Source organism: Nematostella vectensis, chromosome 13, assembly GCF_932526225.1.
Source record: "Nematostella vectensis chromosome 13, jaNemVect1.1, whole genome shotgun sequence".
NCBI lineage: Eukaryota > Metazoa > Cnidaria > Anthozoa > Actiniaria > Edwardsiidae > Nematostella > Nematostella vectensis.
Window position 1 is genome coordinate 5,423,868 of NC_064046.1, and position 13,850 is coordinate 5,437,717.

A 13,850-nucleotide genomic window follows, 5' to 3' on the forward strand; every position below is an offset into this window, starting at 1 on the left:
GTCTGCCAATGGGACGTACTAAGTTCGAGAATTTACTTCAACGTCGGCCTTGTGGCCCAATGGATAAGGCGCCTGACCTCGGATCAGGAGATTCCAGGTTCGAGTGCTGGCAGGGTCGCTGATTTTTGCCTCGTTCTTTTGAATCGGCGATTTGCGTCTGCCAACGTGATGTACTAAGTTCGAAATACTATGTCAACATCGGCCTTGTGGCCCAATGGATAAGGCGCCTGACTACGGATCAGGAGATTCCAGGTTCGAGTCCTGGCATGTTCGCTGATTTTTTTACTCGTTCTTTTGAATCGACGATTTGCGTCTGCCAACGTGATGTACTAAGTTCGAAATACTATGTCAACGTCGGCCTTGTGGCCAAATGGATAAGGCGCCTGACTACGGATCAGGAGATTCCAGGTTCGAGTCCTGGCAGGGTCGCTGATTTTTGCCACGTTCTTTTGAATCGGCGATTTGCGTCTGCCAACGTGATGTACTAAGTTCGAAATACTACGTCAACGTCGGCCTTGTGGCCCAATGGATAAGGCGCCTGACTACGGATCAGGAGATTCCAGGTTCGAGTCCTGGCAGGGTCGCTGATTTTTGCCTACTTCTTTTGAATCGCCGAATTGCGTCTGCCAACGTAATGTACTATATTCGAAATTCTACGTCAACATCGGCCTTGAGGCCCAATGGATAAGGCGCCTGACTACGGATCAGGAGATTCTAGGTTCGATTCCTTGCAGGATCGCTGATTTTTGCTTCCTTCTTCTTAATCGTGATAATTTTGTTTGCTGTTCGTCTTTTCTATGATGTAGTGTATAATTTTCCTTATTCGAGTCCCGGCAGGGTCCATGTCTTTGCATAATATTTGATGTTAACGCTATTTGTTTCACGCGAGGTGATTTACTTATTCCAAAATTACAACATTAATCTCAGCCCTGTGGCCCAATATAAACGACGCCTGACTACGGATCAGGAGATTCCGTAACATCAGCCCTATGGCCCAATGGATAAGTCGCCTGAATAGGGATCAGGAGATTCGAGGTTAAAGTCCTGGCAGGGTCTCTGATTTTTGCTTCCTTCTTCTCTATCCTGATCCTTGGCATAATAATTTTACTCCTGGCGATTTGCGTCTGGCAATGTGACGTACTAAGTTTGAGATACTACTTTAACGTCGGCCTTGTGGCCCAATGGATAAGGCGCCTGACTACGGATCAGGAGATTCCAGGTTCGAGTCCTGGCAGGGTCTCTGATTTTTGCTTCCTTCTTTTCTATCCTGATCCTTGGCATAAAAATGTTACTCCTGGCGATTTGCGTCTGCCAATGGGACGTACTAAGTTCGAGAATTTACTTCAACCACGGCCTTGTGGCCCAATGGATAAGGCGCCTGACCTCGGATCAGGAGATTCCAGGTTCGAGTGCTGGCAGGGGCGCTGATTTTTGCCTCGTTCTTTTGAATCGACGATTTGCGTCTGCCAACGTGATGTACTAAGTTCGAAATACTATGTCAACGTCGGCCTTGTGGCCCAATGGATAAGGCGCCTGACCTCGGATCAGGAGATTCCAGGTTCGAGTCCTGGCAGGGTCCCTGATTTTTGCCTCGTTCTTTTGAATCGGCGATTTGCGTCTGCCAGCGTGATGTACTAAGTTCGAAATACTACGTCAACGTCGGCCTTGTGGCCCAATGGATAAGGCGCCTGACTACGGATCAGGAGATTCCAGGTTCGAGTCCTGGCAGGGTCGCTGATTTTTTTACTCGTTCTTTTGAATCGGCGATTTGCTTCTGCCAACGTGATGTACTAAGTTCGAAATACTATGTCAACGTCGGCCTTGTGGCCCAATGGATATGGCGTCTGACTACGGATCAGGAGATTCCAGGTTCGAGTCCTGGCAGGGTCGCTGATTTTTGCCTCCTTCTTTTGAATCGGCGAATTGCGTCTGCCAACGTAATGTACTAAAATCGAAATACTACGTCAACATCGGCCTTGTGGCCCAATGGATAAGGCGCCTGACTACGGATCAGGAGATTCTAGGTTCGAGTCCTGGCAGGATTGCTGATTTTTGCTTCCTTCTTCTTAATCGTGATAATTTTGTTTGCTGTTCGTCTTTTCTATGATGTAGTGTATAATTTTCCTTATTCGAGTCCCCGCAGGGTCCATGTCTTTGCATAATATTTGATGTTAACGCTATTTGTTTCACGCGAGGTGATTTACTTATTCCAAAATTACAACATTGATCTCAGCCCTGTGGCCCAATATAAACGACGCCTGACTACGGATCAGGAGATTCCGTAACATCAGCCCTATGGCCCAATGGATAAGTCGCCTGAATAGGGATCAGGAGATTCGAGGTTAAAGTCCTGGCAGGGTCTCTGATTTTTGCTTCCTTCTTATCTTTCCTGATCCTTGGCATAATAATTTTACTCCTGGCGATTTGCGTCTGCCAATGTGACGTACTAAGTTCGAGATACTACTTTAACGTCGGCCTTGTGGCCAAATGGATAAGGCGCCTGACTACGGATCAGGAGATTCCAGGTTCGAGTCCTGGCAGGGTCTCTGATTTTTGCTTCCTTCTTTTCTATCCTGATCCTTGGCATAAAAATTTTACTCCTGGCGATTTGCGTCTGCCAATGGGACGTACTAAGTTCGAGAATTTACTTCAACGTCGGCCTTGTGGCCCAATGGATAAGGCGCCTGACCTCGGATCAGGAGATTCCAGGTTCGAGTGCTGGCAGGGTCGCTGATTTTTGCCTCGTTCTTTTGAATCGGCGATTTGCGTCTGCCAACGTGATGTACTAAGTTCGAAATACTATGTCAACATCGGCCTTGTGGCCCAATGGATAAGGCGCCTGACTACGGATCAGGAGATTCCAGGTTCGAGTCCTGGCATGGTCGCTGACTTTTTTACTCGTTCTTTTGAATCGACGATTTGCGTCTGCCAACGTGATGTACTAAGTTCGAAATACTATGTCAACGTCGGCCTTGTGGCCAAATGGATAAGGCGCCTGACTACGGATCAGGAGATTCCAGGTTCGAGTCCTGGCAGGGTCGCTGATTTTTGCCACGTTCTTTTGAATCGGCGATTTGCGTCTGCCAACGTGATGTACTAAGTTCGAAATACTACGTCAACGTCGGCCTTGTGGCCCAATGGATAAGGCGCCTGACTACGGATCAGGAGATTCCAGGTTCGAGTCCTGGCAGGGTCGCTGATTTTTGCCTACTTCTTTTGAATCGCCGAATTGCGTCTGCCAACGTAATGTACTATATTCGAAATTCTACGTCAACATCGGCCTTGAGGCCCAATGGATAAGGCGCCTGACTACGGATCAGGAGATTCTAGGTTCGATTCCTTGCAGGATCGCTGATTTTTGCTTCCTTCTTCTTAATCGTGATAATTTTGTTTGCTGTTCGTCTTTTCTATGATGTAGTGTATAATTTTCCTTATTCGAGTCCCGGCAGGGTCCATGTCTTTGCATAATATTTGATGTTAACGCTATTTGTTTCACGCGAGGTGATTTACTTATTCCAAAATTACAACATTAATCTCAGCTCTGTGGCCCAATATAAACGACGCCTGACTACGGATCAGGAGATTCCGTAACATCAGCCCTATGTCCCAATGGATAAGTCGCCTGAATAGGGATCAGGAGATTCGAGGTTAAAGTCCTGGCAGGGTCTCTGATTTTTGCTTCCTTCTTCTCTATCCTGATCCTTGGCATAATAATTTTACTCCTGGCGATTTGCGTCTGGCAATGTGACGTACTAAGTTTGAGATACTACTTTAACGTCGGCCTTGTGGCCCAATGGATAAGGCGCCTGACTACGGATCAGGAGATTCCAGGTTCGAGTCCTGGCAGGGTCTCTGATTTTTGCTTCCTTCTTTTCTATCCTGATCCTTGGCATAAAAATTTTACTCCTGGCGATTTGCGTCTGCCAATGGGACGTACTAAGTTCGAGAATTTACTTCAACCACGGCCTTGTGGCCCAATGGATAAGGCGCCTGACCTCGGATCAGGAGATTCCAGGTTCGAGTGCTGGCAGGGTCTCTGATTTTTGCCTCGTTCTTTTGAATCGACGATTTGCGTCTGCCAACGTGATGTACTAAGTTCGAAATACTATGTCAACGTCGGCCTTGTGGCCCAATGGATAAGGCGCCTGACCTCGGATCAGGAGATTCCAGGTTCGAGTCCTGGCAGGGTCCCTGATTTTTGCCTCGTTCTTTTGAATCGGCGATTTGCGTCTGCCAGCGTGATGTACTAAGTTCGAAATACTACGTCAACGTCGGCCTTGTGGCCCAATGGATAAGGCGCCTGACTACGGATCAGGAGATTCCAGGTTCGAGTCCTGGCAGGGTCGCTGATTTTTGACTCCTTCTTTTGAATCGGCGAATTGCGTCTGCCAACGTAATGTACTATATTCCAAATTCTACGTCAACATCGGCCTTGAGGCCCAATGGATAAGGCGCCTGACTACGGATCAGGAGATTCCAGGTTCGAGTCCTGGCAGGGTCGCTGATTTTTTTACTCGTTCTTTTGAATCGGCGATTTGCGTCTGCCAACGTGATGTACTAAGTTCGAAATACTATGTCAACATCGGCCTTGTGGACCAATGGATAAGGCGCCTGACTAAGGATCAGGAGATTCCAGGTTCGAGTCCTGGCAGGGTCGCTGATTTTTTTACTCGTTCTTTTGAATCGGCGATTTGCTTCTGCCAACGTGATGTACTAAGTTCGAAATACTATGTCAACGTCGGCCTTGTGGCCCAATGGATATGGCGTCTGACTACGGATCAGGAGATTCCAGGTTCGAGTCCTGGCAGGGTCGCTGATTTTTGCCTCCTTCTTTTGAATCGGCGATTTGCGTCTGCCAACGTGATGTACTAAGTTCGAAATACTATGTCAACGTCGGCCTTGTGGCCCAATGGATATGGCGTCTGACTACGGATCAGGAGATTCCAGGTTCGAGTGCTGGCAGGGGCGCTGATTTTTGCCTCGTTCTTTTGAATCGACGATTTGCGTCTGCCAACGTGATGTACTAAGTTCGAAATACTATGTCAACGTCGGCCTTGTGGCCCAATAGATAAGGCGCCTGACTACGGATCAGGAGATTCCAGGTTCGAGTCCTGGCAGGGTCCCTGATTTTTGCCTCGTTCTTTTGAATCGGCGATTTGCGTCTGCCAGCGTGATGTACTAAGTTCGAAATACTACGTCAACGTCGGCCTTGTGGCCCAATGGATAAGGCGCCTGACTACGGATCAGGAGATTCCAGGTTCGAGTCCTGGCAGGGTCGCTGATTTTTTTACTCGTTCTTTTGAATCGGCGATTTGCTTCTGCCAACGTGATGTACTAAGTTCGAAATACTATGTCAACGTCGGCCTTGTTGCCCAATGGATAATGCACCTGACTACGGATCAGGAGATTCTAGGTTCGATTCCTGGCAGGATCGCTGATTTTTGCTTCCTTCTTCTTAATCGTGATAATTTTGTTTGCTGTTTGTCTTTTCTATGATGTAGTGTATAATTTTCCTTATTCGAGTCCCGGCAGGGTCCATGTCTTTGCATAATATTTGATGTTAACGCTATTTGTTTCACGCGAGGTGATTTACTTATTCCAAAATTACAACATTAATCTCAGCCCTGTGGCCCAATATAAACGACGCCTGACTACGGATCAGGAGATTCCGTAACATCAGCCTTATGGCCCAATGGATAAGTCGCCTGAATAGGGATCAGGAGATTCGAGGTTAAAGTCCTGGCAGGGTCTCTGATTTTTGCTTCCTTCTTCTCTTTCCTGATCCTTGGCATAATAATTTTACTCCTGGCGATTTGCGTCTGCCAATGTGACGTACTAAGTTCGAGATACTACTTTAACGTCGGCCTTGTGGCCAAATGGATAAGGCGCCTGACTACGGATCAGGAGATTCCAGGTTCGAGTCCTGGCAGGGTCTGATTTTTGCTTCCTTCTTTTCTATCCTGATCCTTGGCATAAAAATTTTACTCCTGGCGATTTGCGTCTGCCAATGGGACGTACTAAGTTCGAGAATTTACTTCAACGTCGGCCTTGTGGCCCAATGGATAAGGCGCCTGACCTCGGATCAGGAGATTCCAGGTTCGAGTGCTGGCAGGGTCGCTGATTTTTGCCTCGTTCTTTTGAATCGGCGATTTGCGTCTGCCAACGTGATGTACTAAGTTCGAAATACTATGTCAACATCGGCCTTGTGGCCCAATGGATAAGGCGCCTGACTACGGATCAGGAGATTCCAGGTTCGAGTCCTGGCATGTTCGCTGATTTTTTTACTCGTTCTTTTGAATCGACGATTTGCGTCTGCCAACGTGATGTACTAAGTTCGAAATACTATGTCAACGTCGGCCTTGTGGCCAAATGGATAAGGCGCCTGACTACGGATCAGGAGATTCCAGGTTCGAGTCCTGGCAGGGTCGCTGATTTTTGCCACGTTCTTTTGAATCGGCGATTTGCGTCTGCCAACGTGATGTACTAAGTTCGAAATACTACGTCAACGTCGGCCTTGTGGCCCAATGGATAAGGCGCCTGACTACGGATCAGGAGATTCCAGGTTCGAGTCCTGGCAGGGTCGCTGATTTTTGCCTACTTCTTTTGAATCGCCGAATTGCGTCTGCCAACGTAATGTACTATATTCGAAATTCTACGTCAACATCGGCCTTGAGGCCCAATGGATAAGGCGCCTGACTACGGATCAGGAGATTCTAGGTTCGATTCCTTGCAGGATCGCTGATTTTTGCTTCCTTCTTCTTAATCGTGATAATTTTGTTTGCTGTTCGTCTTTTCTATGATGTAGTGTATAATTTTCCTTATTCGAGTCCCGGCAGGGTCCATGTCTTTGCATAATATTTGATGTTAACGCTATTTGTTTCACGCGAGGTGATTTACTTATTCCAAAATTACAACATTAATCTCAGCCCTGTGGCCCAATATAAACGACGCCTGACTACGGATCAGGAAATTCCGTAACATCAGCCCTATGGCCCAATGGATAAGTCGCCTGAATAGGGATCAGGAGATTCGAGGTTAAAGTCCTGGCAGGGTCTCTGATTTTTGCTTCCTTCTTCTCTATCCTGATCCTTGGCATAATAATTTTACTCCTGGCGATTTGCGTCTGGCAATGTGACGTACTAAGTTTGAGATACTACTTTAACGTCGGCCTTGTGGCCCAATGGATAAGGCGCCTGACTACGGATCAGGAGATTCCAGGTTCGAGTCCTGGCAGGGTCTCTGATTTTTGCTTCCTTCTTTTCTATCCTGATCCTTGGCATAAAAATGTTACTCCTGGCGATTTGCGTCTGCCAATGGGACGTACTAAGTTCGAGAATTTACTTCAACCACGGCCTTGTGGCCCAATGGATAAGGCGCCTGACCTCGGATCAGGAGATTCCAGGTTCGAGTGCTGGCAGGGGCGCTGATTTTTGCCTCGTTCTTTTGAATCGACGATTTGCGTCTGCCAACGTGATGTACTAAGTTCGAAATACTATGTCAACGTCGGCCTTGTGGCCCAATGGATAAGGCGCCTGACCTCGGATCAGGAGATTCCAGGTTCGAGTCCTGGCAGGGTCCCTGATTTTTGCCTCGTTCTTTTGAATCGGCGATTTGCGTCTGCCAGCGTGATGTACTAAGTTCGAAATACTACGTCAACGTCGGCCTTGTGGCCCAATGGATAAGGCGCCTGACTACGGATCAGGAGATTCCAGGTTCGAGTCCTGGCAGGGTCGCTGATTTTTTTACTCGTTCTTTTGAATCGGCGATTTGCTTCTGCCAACGTGATGTACTAAGTTCGAAATACTATGTCAACGTCGGCCTTGTGGCCCAATGGATATGGCGTCTGACTACGGATCAGGAGATTCCAGGTTCGAGTCCTGGCAGGGTCGCTGATTTTTGCCTCCTTCTTTTGAATCGGCGAATTGCGTCTGCCAACGTAATGTACTAAAATCGAAATACTACGTCAACATCGGCCTTGTGGCCCAATGGATAAGGCGCCTGACTACGGATCAGGAGATTCTAGGTTCGAGTCCTGGCAGGATTGCTGATTTTTGCTTCCTTCTTCTTAATCGTGATAATTTTGTTTGCTGTTCGTCTTTTCTATGATGTAGTGTATAATTTTCCTTATTCGAGTCCCCGCAGGGTCCATGTCTTTGCATAATATTTGATGTTAACGCTATTTGTTTCACGCGAGGTGATTTACTTATTCCAAAATTACAACATTGATCTCAGCCCTGTAGCCCAATATAAACGACGCCTGACTACGGATCAGGAGATTCCGTAACATCAGCCCTATGGCCCAATGGATAAGTCGCCTGAATAGGGATCAGGAGATTCGAGGTTAAAGTCCTGGCAGGGTCTCTGATTTTTGCTTCCTTCTTCTCTTTCCTGATCCTTGGCATAATAATTTTACTCCTGGCGATTTGCGTCTGCCAATGTGACGTACTAAGTTCGAGATACTGCTTTAACGTCGGCCTTGTGGCCAAATGGATAAGGCGCCTGACTACGGATCAGGAGATTCCAGGTTCGAGTCCTGGCAGGGTCTCTGATTTTTGCTTCCTTCTTTTCTATCCTGATCCTTGGCATAAAAATTTTACTCCTGGCGATTTGCGTCTGCCAATGGGACGTACTAAGTTCGAGAATTTACTTCAACGTCGGCCTTGTGGCCCAATGGATAAGGCGCCTGACCTCGGATCAGGAGATTCCAGGTTCGAGTGCTGGCAGGGTCGCTGATTTTTGCCTCGTTCTTTTGAATCGGCGATTTGCGTCTGCCAACGTGATGTACTAAGTTCGAAATACTATGTCAACATCGGCCTTGTGGCCCAATGGATAAGGCGCCTGACTACGGATCAGGAGATTCCAGGTTCGAGTCCTGGCATGGTCGCTGACTTTTTTACTCGTTCTTTTGAATCGACGATTTGCGTCTGCCAACGTGATGTACTAAGTTCGAAATACTATGTCAACGTCGGCCTTGTGGCCAAATGGATAAGGCGCCTGACTACGGATCAGGAGATTCCAGGTTCGAGTCCTGGCAGGGTCGCTGATTTTTGCCACGTTCTTTTGAATCGGCGATTTGCGTCTGCCAACGTGATGTACTAAGTTCGAAATACTACGTCAACGTCGGCCTTGTGGCCCAATGGATAAGGCGCCTGACTACGGATCAGGAGATTCCAGGTTCGAGTCCTGGCAGGGTCGCTGATTTTTGCCTACTTCTTTTGAATCGGCGAATTGCGTCTGCCAACGTAATGTACTATATTCGAAATTCTACGTCAACATCGGCCTTGAGGCCCAATGGATAAGGCGCCTGACTACGGATCAGGAGATTCTAGGTTCGATTCCTTGCAGGATCGCTGATTTTTGCTTCCTTCTTCTTAATCGTGATAATTTTGTTTGCTGTTCGTCTTTTCTATGATGTAGTGTATAATTTTCCTTATTCGAGTCCCGGCAGGGTCCATGTCTTTGCATAATATTTGATGTTAACGCTATTTGTTTCACGCGAGGTGATTTACTTATTCCAAAATTACAACATTAATCTCAGCTCTGTGGCCCAATATAAACGACGCCTGACTACGGATCAGGAGATTCCGTAACATCAGCCCTATGTCCCAATGGATAAGTCGCCTGAATAGGGATCAGGAGATTCGAGGTTAAAGTCCTGGCAGGGTCTCTGATTTTTGCTTCCTTCTTCTCTATCCTGATCCTTGGCATAATAATTTTACTCCTGGCGATTTGCGTCTGGCAATGTGACGTACTAAGTTTGAGATACTACTTTAACGTCGGCCTTGTGGCCCAATGGATAAGGCGCCTGACTACGGATCAGGAGATTCCAGGTTCGAGTCCTGGCAGGGTCTCTGATTTTTGCTTCCTTCTTTTCTATCCTGATCCTTGGCATAAAAATTTTACTCCTGGCGATTTGCGTCTGCCAATGGGACGTACTAAGTTCGAGAATTTACTTCAACCACGGCCTTGTGGCCCAATGGATAAGGCGCCTGACCTCGGATCAGGAGATTCCAGGTTCGAGTGCTGGCAGGGTCTCTGATTTTTGCCTCGTTCTTTTGAATCGACGATTTGCGTCTGCCAACGTGATGTACTAAGTTCGAAATACTATGTCAACGTCGGCCTTGTGGCCCAATGGATAAGGCGCCTGACCTCGGATCAGGAGATTCCAGGTTCGAGTCCTGGCAGGGTCCCTGATTTTTGCCTCGTTCTTTTGAATCGGCGATTTGCGTCTGCCAGCGTGATGTACTAAGTTCGAAATACTACGTCAACGTCGGCCTTGTGGCCCAATGGATAAGGCGCCTGACTACGGATCAGGAGATTCCAGGTTCGAGTCCTGGCAGGGTCGCTGATTTTTGACTCCTTCTTTTGAATCGGCGAATTGCGTCTGCCAACGTAATGTACTATATTCCAAATTCTACGTCAACATCGGCCTTGAGGCCCAATGGATAAGGCGCCTGACTACGGATCAGGAGATTCCAGGTTCGAGTCCTGGCAGGGTCGCTGATTTTTTTACTCGTTCTTTTGAATCGGCGATTTGCGTCTGCCAACGTGATGTACTAAGTTCGAAATACTATGTCAACATCGGCCTTGTGGACCAATGGATAAGGCGCCTGACTAAGGATCAGGAGATTCCAGGTTCGAGTCCTGGCAGGGTCGCTGATTTTTTTACTCGTTCTTTTGAATCGGCGATTTGCTTCTGCCAACGTGATGTACTAAGTTCGAAATACTATGTCAACGTCGGCCTTGTGGCCCAATGGATATGGCGTCTGACTACGGATCAGGAGATTCCAGGTTCGAGTCCTGGCAGGGTCGCTGATTTTTGCCTCCTTCTTTTGAATCGGCGAATTGCGTCTGCCAACGTAATGTACTAAAATCGGCCTTGTGGCCCAATGGATAAGGCGCCTGACTACGGATCAGGAGATTCCAGGTTCGAGTCCTGGCAGGGTCGCTGATTTTTTTACTCGTTCTTTTGAATCGGCGATTTGCTTCTGCCAACGTGATGTACTAAGTTCGAAATACTATGTCAACGTCGGCCTTGTGGCCCAATGGATATGGCGTCTGACTACGGATCAGGAGATTCCAGGTTCGAGTCCTGGCAGGGTCGCTGATTTTTGCCTCGTTCTTTTGAATCGGCGATTTGCGTCTGCCAACGTGATGTACTAAGTTCGAAATACTACGTCAACGTCGGCCTTGTGGCCCAATGGATAAGGCGCCTGACTACGGATCAGGAGATTCCAGGTTCGAGTCCTGGCAGGGTCGCTGATTTTTGCCTACTTCTTTTGAATCGCCGAATTGCGTCTGCCAACGTAATGTACTATATTCGAAATTCTACGTCAACATCGGCCTTGAGGCCCAATGGATAAGGCGCCTGACTACGGATCAGGAGATTCCAGGTTCGAGTCCTGGCAGGGTCGCTGATTTTTGCCTACTTCTTTTGAATCGCCGAATTGCGTCTGCCAACGTAATGTACTATATTCGAAATTCTACGTCAACATCGGCCTTGTGGCCCAATGGATAAGGCGCCTGACCTCGGATCAGGAGATTCCAGGTTCGAGTCCTGGCAGGGTCGCTGATTTTTGCCTCGTTCTTTTGAATCGGCGATTTGCTTCTGCCAACGTGATGTACTAAGTTCGAAATACTATGTCAACGTCGGCCTTGTGGCCCAATGGATATGGCGTCTGACTACGGATCAGGAGATTCCAGGTTCGAGTCCTGGCAGGGTCGCTGATTTTTGCCTCCTTCTTTTGAATCGGCGAATTGCGTCTGCCAACGTAATGTACTAAAATCGGCCTTGTGGCCCAATGGATAAGGCGCCTGACTACGGATCAGGAGATTCCAGGTTCGAGTCCTGGCAGGGTCGCTGATTTTTTTACTCGTTCTTTTGAATCGGCGATTTGCTTCTGCCAACGTGATGTACTAAGTTCGAAATACTATGTCAACGTCGGCCTTGTGGCCCAATGGATATGGCGTCTGACTACGGATCAGGAGATTCCAGGTTCGAGTCCTGGCAGGGTCGCTGATTTTTGCCTCGTTCTTTTGAATCGGCGATTTGCGTCTGCCAACGTGATGTACTAAGTTCGAAATACTACGTCAACGTCGGCCTTGTGGCCCAATGGATAAGGCGCCTGACTACGGATCAGGAGATTCCAGGTTCGAGTCCTGGCAGGGTCGCTGATTTTTGCCTACTTCTTTTGAATCGCCGAATTGCGTCTGCCAACGTAATGTACTATATTCGAAATTCTACGTCAACATCGGCCTTGAGGCCCAATGGATAAGGCGCCTGACTACGGATCAGGAGATTCCAGGTTCGAGTCCTGGCAGGGTCGCTGATTTTTGCCTACTTCTTTTGAATCGCCGAATTGCGTCTGCCAACGTAATGTACTATATTCGAAATTCTACGTCAACATCGGCCTTGTGGCCCAATGGATAAGGCGCCTGACCTCGGATCAGGAGATTCCAGGTTCGAGTCCTGGCAGGGTCGCTGATTTTTGCCTCGTTCTTTTGAATCGGCGATTTGCGTCTGCCAACGTGATGTACTAAGTTCGAAATACTATGTCAACATCGGCCTTGTGGCCCAATGGATAAGGCGCCTGACTACGGATCGGGAGATTCCAGGTTCGAGTCCTGGCATGGTCGCTGATTTTTTTACTCGTTCTTTTGAATCGACGATTTGCGTCTGCCAACGTGATGTACTAAGTTCGAAATACTATGTCAACGTCGGCCTTGTGGCCAAATGGATAAGGCGCCTGACTACGGATCAGGAGATTCCAGGTTCGAGTCCTGGCAGGGTCGCTGATTTTTGCCTCGTTCTTTTGAATCGGCGATTTGCGTCTGCCAACGTGATGTACTAAGTTCGAAATACTACGTCAACGTCGGCCTTGTGGCCCAATGGATAAGGCGCCTGACTACGGATCAGGAGATTCCAGGTTCGAGTCCTGGCAGGGTCTCTGATTTTTGCTTCCTTCTTTTCTATCCTGATCCTTGGCATAAAAATTTTACTCCTGGCGATTTGCGTCTGCCAATGGGACGTACTAAGTTCGAGAATTTACTTCAATGTCGGCCTTGTGGCCCAATGGATAAGGCGCCTGACCTCGGATCAGGAGATTCCAATTTCGAGTGCTGGCAGGGTCGCTGATTTTTGCCTCGTTCTTTTGAATCGGCGATTTGCGTCTGCCAACGTGATGTACTAAGTTCGAAATACTATGTCAACATCGGCCTTGTGGCCCAATGGATAAGGCGCCTGACTACGGATCAGGAGATTCCAGGTTCGAGTCCTGGCATGGTCGCTGATTTTTTTACTCGTTATTTTGAATCGACGATTTGCGTCTGCCAACGTGATGTACTAAGTTCGAAATACTATGTCGACGTCGGCCTTGTGGCCAAATGGATAAGGCGCCTGACTACGGATCAGGAGATTCCAGGTTCGGGTCCTGGCAGGGTCGCTGATTTTTGCCTCCTTCTTTTGAATCGGCGAATTGCGTCTGCCAACGTAATGTACTAAGCTTGAAATACTATGTCAACGTCGGCCTTGTGGCCCAATGGATAAGGCGTCTGACTACGGATCAGGAGATTCCAGGTTCGAGTCCTGGCAGGGTCGCTGATTTGTGCCTCCTTCTTTTGAATCGGCGAATTGCGTCTGCCAACGTAATGTACTCAAATCGAAATACTACGTCAAGATCGGCCTTGTGGCCCAATGGATAAGGCGCCTGACTACGGATCAGGAGATTCCAGGTTCGAGTCCTGGCAGGGTCGCTGATTTTTGTCTCGTTCTTTTGAATCGGCGATTTGGGTCTGCCAACGTGATGTACTAAGTTCGAAATAATACGTCAACGTCGGACTTCTGGCCCAAT

At 47.9% G+C, this 13,850-nt stretch overlaps 42 non-coding genes across 42 annotated transcripts; all 42 read left to right on the top strand.

Annotated features, from left to right (window-relative positions):
* Window positions 1-45: 45 nt before the first annotated feature.
* Window positions 46-118, top strand: Trnar-ucg. Its single transcript has one exon. It is a non-coding gene; the product is annotated as a tRNA-Arg (tRNA).
* Window positions 119-356: 238 nt separating this feature from the next.
* Window positions 357-429, top strand: Trnar-acg. The gene has a single exon. It is a non-coding gene; the product is annotated as a tRNA-Arg (tRNA).
* Window positions 430-511: 82 nt separating this feature from the next.
* Window positions 512-584, top strand: Trnar-acg. Its single transcript has one exon. It is a non-coding gene; the product is annotated as a tRNA-Arg (tRNA).
* A 583-nt stretch (window positions 585-1,167) lies between these two features.
* Window positions 1,168-1,240, top strand: Trnar-acg. Its single transcript has one exon. It is a non-coding gene; the product is annotated as a tRNA-Arg (tRNA).
* Window positions 1,241-1,506: 266 nt separating this feature from the next.
* Trnar-ucg lies at window positions 1,507-1,579 on the top strand. The gene has a single exon. It is a non-coding gene; the product is annotated as a tRNA-Arg (tRNA).
* An 82-nt stretch (window positions 1,580-1,661) lies between these two features.
* On the top strand, window positions 1,662-1,734 carry Trnar-acg. Its single transcript has one exon. It is a non-coding gene; the product is annotated as a tRNA-Arg (tRNA).
* Window positions 1,735-2,473: 739 nt separating this feature from the next.
* On the top strand, window positions 2,474-2,546 carry Trnar-acg. Its single transcript has one exon. It is a non-coding gene; the product is annotated as a tRNA-Arg (tRNA).
* Window positions 2,547-2,657: 111 nt separating this feature from the next.
* Window positions 2,658-2,730, top strand: Trnar-ucg. The gene has a single exon. It is a non-coding gene; the product is annotated as a tRNA-Arg (tRNA).
* An 82-nt stretch (window positions 2,731-2,812) lies between these two features.
* Trnar-acg lies at window positions 2,813-2,885 on the top strand. Its single transcript has one exon. It is a non-coding gene; the product is annotated as a tRNA-Arg (tRNA).
* Window positions 2,886-2,968: 83 nt separating this feature from the next.
* On the top strand, window positions 2,969-3,041 carry Trnar-acg. The gene has a single exon. It is a non-coding gene; the product is annotated as a tRNA-Arg (tRNA).
* An 82-nt stretch (window positions 3,042-3,123) lies between these two features.
* On the top strand, window positions 3,124-3,196 carry Trnar-acg. Its single transcript has one exon. It is a non-coding gene; the product is annotated as a tRNA-Arg (tRNA).
* Window positions 3,197-3,779: 583 nt separating this feature from the next.
* Trnar-acg lies at window positions 3,780-3,852 on the top strand. The gene has a single exon. It is a non-coding gene; the product is annotated as a tRNA-Arg (tRNA).
* Window positions 3,853-4,118: 266 nt separating this feature from the next.
* On the top strand, window positions 4,119-4,191 carry Trnar-ucg. Its single transcript has one exon. It is a non-coding gene; the product is annotated as a tRNA-Arg (tRNA).
* Window positions 4,192-4,273: 82 nt separating this feature from the next.
* On the top strand, window positions 4,274-4,346 carry Trnar-acg. Its single transcript has one exon. It is a non-coding gene; the product is annotated as a tRNA-Arg (tRNA).
* A 238-nt stretch (window positions 4,347-4,584) lies between these two features.
* On the top strand, window positions 4,585-4,657 carry Trnal-aag. The gene has a single exon. It is a non-coding gene; the product is annotated as a tRNA-Leu (tRNA).
* Window positions 4,658-5,205: 548 nt separating this feature from the next.
* Window positions 5,206-5,278, top strand: Trnar-acg. Its single transcript has one exon. It is a non-coding gene; the product is annotated as a tRNA-Arg (tRNA).
* A 584-nt stretch (window positions 5,279-5,862) lies between these two features.
* Trnar-acg lies at window positions 5,863-5,935 on the top strand. The gene has a single exon. It is a non-coding gene; the product is annotated as a tRNA-Arg (tRNA).
* A 109-nt stretch (window positions 5,936-6,044) lies between these two features.
* Window positions 6,045-6,117, top strand: Trnar-ucg. The gene has a single exon. It is a non-coding gene; the product is annotated as a tRNA-Arg (tRNA).
* A 238-nt stretch (window positions 6,118-6,355) lies between these two features.
* On the top strand, window positions 6,356-6,428 carry Trnar-acg. Its single transcript has one exon. It is a non-coding gene; the product is annotated as a tRNA-Arg (tRNA).
* Window positions 6,429-6,510: 82 nt separating this feature from the next.
* Window positions 6,511-6,583, top strand: Trnar-acg. Its single transcript has one exon. It is a non-coding gene; the product is annotated as a tRNA-Arg (tRNA).
* Window positions 6,584-7,166: 583 nt separating this feature from the next.
* On the top strand, window positions 7,167-7,239 carry Trnar-acg. Its single transcript has one exon. It is a non-coding gene; the product is annotated as a tRNA-Arg (tRNA).
* Window positions 7,240-7,505: 266 nt separating this feature from the next.
* Trnar-ucg lies at window positions 7,506-7,578 on the top strand. Its single transcript has one exon. It is a non-coding gene; the product is annotated as a tRNA-Arg (tRNA).
* An 82-nt stretch (window positions 7,579-7,660) lies between these two features.
* Window positions 7,661-7,733, top strand: Trnar-acg. The gene has a single exon. It is a non-coding gene; the product is annotated as a tRNA-Arg (tRNA).
* Window positions 7,734-8,472: 739 nt separating this feature from the next.
* Trnar-acg lies at window positions 8,473-8,545 on the top strand. The gene has a single exon. It is a non-coding gene; the product is annotated as a tRNA-Arg (tRNA).
* A 111-nt stretch (window positions 8,546-8,656) lies between these two features.
* Window positions 8,657-8,729, top strand: Trnar-ucg. The gene has a single exon. It is a non-coding gene; the product is annotated as a tRNA-Arg (tRNA).
* An 82-nt stretch (window positions 8,730-8,811) lies between these two features.
* Trnar-acg lies at window positions 8,812-8,884 on the top strand. The gene has a single exon. It is a non-coding gene; the product is annotated as a tRNA-Arg (tRNA).
* Window positions 8,885-8,967: 83 nt separating this feature from the next.
* Window positions 8,968-9,040, top strand: Trnar-acg. The gene has a single exon. It is a non-coding gene; the product is annotated as a tRNA-Arg (tRNA).
* An 82-nt stretch (window positions 9,041-9,122) lies between these two features.
* Window positions 9,123-9,195, top strand: Trnar-acg. The gene has a single exon. It is a non-coding gene; the product is annotated as a tRNA-Arg (tRNA).
* Window positions 9,196-9,778: 583 nt separating this feature from the next.
* Window positions 9,779-9,851, top strand: Trnar-acg. Its single transcript has one exon. It is a non-coding gene; the product is annotated as a tRNA-Arg (tRNA).
* Window positions 9,852-10,117: 266 nt separating this feature from the next.
* On the top strand, window positions 10,118-10,190 carry Trnar-ucg. Its single transcript has one exon. It is a non-coding gene; the product is annotated as a tRNA-Arg (tRNA).
* An 82-nt stretch (window positions 10,191-10,272) lies between these two features.
* Trnar-acg lies at window positions 10,273-10,345 on the top strand. The gene has a single exon. It is a non-coding gene; the product is annotated as a tRNA-Arg (tRNA).
* Window positions 10,346-10,583: 238 nt separating this feature from the next.
* Trnal-aag lies at window positions 10,584-10,656 on the top strand. Its single transcript has one exon. It is a non-coding gene; the product is annotated as a tRNA-Leu (tRNA).
* A 219-nt stretch (window positions 10,657-10,875) lies between these two features.
* Window positions 10,876-10,948, top strand: Trnar-acg. The gene has a single exon. It is a non-coding gene; the product is annotated as a tRNA-Arg (tRNA).
* A 238-nt stretch (window positions 10,949-11,186) lies between these two features.
* Window positions 11,187-11,259, top strand: Trnar-acg. The gene has a single exon. It is a non-coding gene; the product is annotated as a tRNA-Arg (tRNA).
* Window positions 11,260-11,496: 237 nt separating this feature from the next.
* Window positions 11,497-11,569, top strand: Trnar-ucg. Its single transcript has one exon. It is a non-coding gene; the product is annotated as a tRNA-Arg (tRNA).
* Window positions 11,570-11,787: 218 nt separating this feature from the next.
* On the top strand, window positions 11,788-11,860 carry Trnar-acg. Its single transcript has one exon. It is a non-coding gene; the product is annotated as a tRNA-Arg (tRNA).
* Window positions 11,861-12,098: 238 nt separating this feature from the next.
* On the top strand, window positions 12,099-12,171 carry Trnar-acg. Its single transcript has one exon. It is a non-coding gene; the product is annotated as a tRNA-Arg (tRNA).
* A 237-nt stretch (window positions 12,172-12,408) lies between these two features.
* On the top strand, window positions 12,409-12,481 carry Trnar-ucg. The gene has a single exon. It is a non-coding gene; the product is annotated as a tRNA-Arg (tRNA).
* Window positions 12,482-12,719: 238 nt separating this feature from the next.
* On the top strand, window positions 12,720-12,792 carry Trnar-acg. Its single transcript has one exon. It is a non-coding gene; the product is annotated as a tRNA-Arg (tRNA).
* Window positions 12,793-12,874: 82 nt separating this feature from the next.
* Trnar-acg lies at window positions 12,875-12,947 on the top strand. The gene has a single exon. It is a non-coding gene; the product is annotated as a tRNA-Arg (tRNA).
* Window positions 12,948-13,213: 266 nt separating this feature from the next.
* Trnar-acg lies at window positions 13,214-13,286 on the top strand. The gene has a single exon. It is a non-coding gene; the product is annotated as a tRNA-Arg (tRNA).
* A 393-nt stretch (window positions 13,287-13,679) lies between these two features.
* Window positions 13,680-13,752, top strand: Trnar-acg. The gene has a single exon. It is a non-coding gene; the product is annotated as a tRNA-Arg (tRNA).
* Window positions 13,753-13,850: the final 98 nt, after the last annotated feature.